The sequence below is a fragment of the Mus caroli genome, chromosome 6, assembly GCF_900094665.2.
Source record: "Mus caroli chromosome 6, CAROLI_EIJ_v1.1, whole genome shotgun sequence".
Taxonomy (NCBI): Eukaryota; Metazoa; Chordata; class Mammalia; order Rodentia; family Muridae; genus Mus; species Mus caroli.
This window is the reverse complement of record NC_034575.1, coordinates 95,626,275-95,629,089: the sequence shown is the minus strand read 5'-3', so window position 1 is coordinate 95,629,089 and position 2,815 is coordinate 95,626,275.

Genomic DNA, 2,815 nt, shown 5'->3' with positions numbered 1-2,815 from the left:
CTGATTATGGGACGGATCCCTGGATACAGCAGTCTCTAAATGGTCCATCCTTTCATCACAGCTACGAACTTTGTCTCTGTAACTCCTTCCCTGTGAGTTTTCTAAAGTACAAGATGGCAGAACTAGCCAACAGCTAGTGAGCAAATTCAAGTGACCTTTCCACTTTTTTTTTTTCTGTCAGCTTTCATGGACAGTGTAAGGTTTGAATGTGAATTGGCCTCCACACTCAACCACCAAGGGGATGAGCCACGGTGAGGATTCATACCCTGGCCACCTCCCACCCTGTTGTCTTTCTGTTTCTCTGCTCTGGGTGCACCCTGGCCACCTCCCACCCTATTGTCTTTCTGTTTCTCTGCTCTGGGTGCAATGTGACTTCCAGCTTCAGACTTCTGCTGCCACGCCTTCTCCTCACAGATAGATGTAGTATCCCCTCAAGCTGTGAACCCACATAACCCATCCCTCAGGTTGCTTCTTGTGGAGTATTTTGTCAGAGCAACGGGAAGAGGAGCTGACACAGACCAAAGGTCATTTCCAACTTTGCATGTAAAAATTGGGCTTTGTTTGTTATTTTACCAAAGGAAAGTTTGGTGCTGAAACTACTCCTCCCACCAGCCAAAGGCTCTGGGGCTCCTCGGCAGTCACTCCCATGTGGCTCTTGTCTTGAAAGCTGTGCAAAGTCAAGTCCGTCCAGGTACAAACCAAACACAATCCCATCCTCCTCTGGGTCTCATATCAGGAACCTCAACCTGTTCTTTCCTGGCTTACTTTGCCAGAGGATGGAAGGCAGATTGCTATTTTTAATCTCAAGATCAGGGCATGATATTTAGCACACACCACTATAAAACCCACTGATAACCCCTTGTGACCTTTCTGTTTCACACAGTCACACACATCAGATAATATCCTTGGAACTAATATTTTACTACTACTGTGATCTGTCCCCTGCTCCATTTGTGCGTGCGTGTGTGTGTGTGTGTGTGTGTTTAACATCTATACACCTTCCACTACTGAAAAAAAAAAAACAGTTAATTCACAAATAAAATGTCTATGGTATCCATACTATTTTGAGTTATACATATATTGTAAAATGGCTAGTATTTATTGTAAAATGGCTAGCCTGCTCTAATTGGCATTCCCACCCACCTCACATATCTATCCTTCATTGTGAAGACATTGAACATCTACATGTGGGAGGTAACGCTAACTGTAGTCACCATTCCACACAACAGATTTCTCTGCTAGCATTTCTAAAGATATCCTAAGACAGACTTTTATCAATGGATCCTTTTTTTTAAGATTTTATTGTATGTATATTAGTGCTCTATCTGCATGTACAGTTTGCCTGCCAGAGAAGGCATCAGATCCCAGTATAGATGGTTGTGAAGAGTAGACAGTGCTCTTAACCGCTGAGCCATCTCTCCAGCCCTGCCAATGGATCCTTAAGAAAATCAGTCTTTACTCCCACCAAACTCACCAGGCTGTATTCAGTACACACATTCCCCAGTGCTAGAGGCACTCTCGATATGCACTTCTCTGTGTTAGAGGCATACAGGGTCTCACCATGTGTGACAGGCTATGAACCATTTTATTCCTGCCTCATCCTCTCAAGTGCCAGGATTAGAGTTGGGCATCTGTGCTCGGCTGACACATTGTTTTGGAGGTTCTGTTCCCAGCTTTCCCAACATCTCCCATCCTCCAGGATGTTAATTTGCTTTGTCTGGGATGAAGCCTGGGTGTTGATACTTTTAAAAGCTTTTCTCCTTTAAGGTCTGTCTATAGTTGAGAGGCACTGAAAAAGAGTAAAAGGACTGCAAGTCTCTGGAAAGGACACCACTAACTGACAATGACCAACAAGACACATTTCTACTTAAGTTGGAAGGCAGGAGCTAAATATCTTTGAAAGTTCTTTTGTTCCTTGGCATAATTCACTCTGATCCCTCTCCCTCTCCCTCTCCCTCTCCCTCTCCCTCTCATTCTCATTATAGAAGGAAACACACAGAGGAAAGCTGCCCTAGAGAATTCAGTGGTGGTCGCAGTAGTGTGTAGTTCTTTTGAACAATCTGGGAAAGCACCACCCCTACCCCAAGGCAGGTGAAGCAAGCAGGTGGTGGTTGGGGAAGGCAGATGATGAAAGGGAGGGTTTTACCCATTTGACCTGTGGCTCTCCTGTAGCTCCATTCTCTCTTGACTGTAGACTTCTCAGGGGGACATTTCAGATGACTCATTGTCTGCCCTCCCCCCCTCCCCAACATCTGGTTCGTGCCCTTGATTCCCAGAACTTCTCTGCTCTACTGGTCCATAAGTCATCATTTCATCAAAATGTCCACTAGTCACCAAAGACTAAGACCAAGAAAGTGGAAAGTCCTCAACATGGACACAGTGATTCATGGTGACAAGATGCTCAGATTGCACATGCACTTTTTTTTTTATTTAAAATGTATTTATTTTACTTATATGAGTACACTGTAGGTGTCTTCAGGCACATCAGAAGAGGGCATCAGATCCTTTTAAGGATGGTTGTGAGCCACCATGTGATTGCTGGGAATTGAACTCAGGAGCTCTAGAAGAGTAGCCGGCATTCTTAACCTCTGAGCCATCTCTCCAGTCCAAAGTGACATTCTTAAAGGAAACCAAAAATTCTCCTTCTCATTTCCAAATATGTTATAAGACAAGGATGTATGATGCCCTGGTTTCTTAGTCAGGGTTTTTTTTTTCTTTTTTTTTTTAATTTTTAATATTTTTATTACATATTTTCCTCAATTACATTTCCAATGCTATCCCAAAAGTCCCCCATAGCGCCCCCCACTTCCCTACC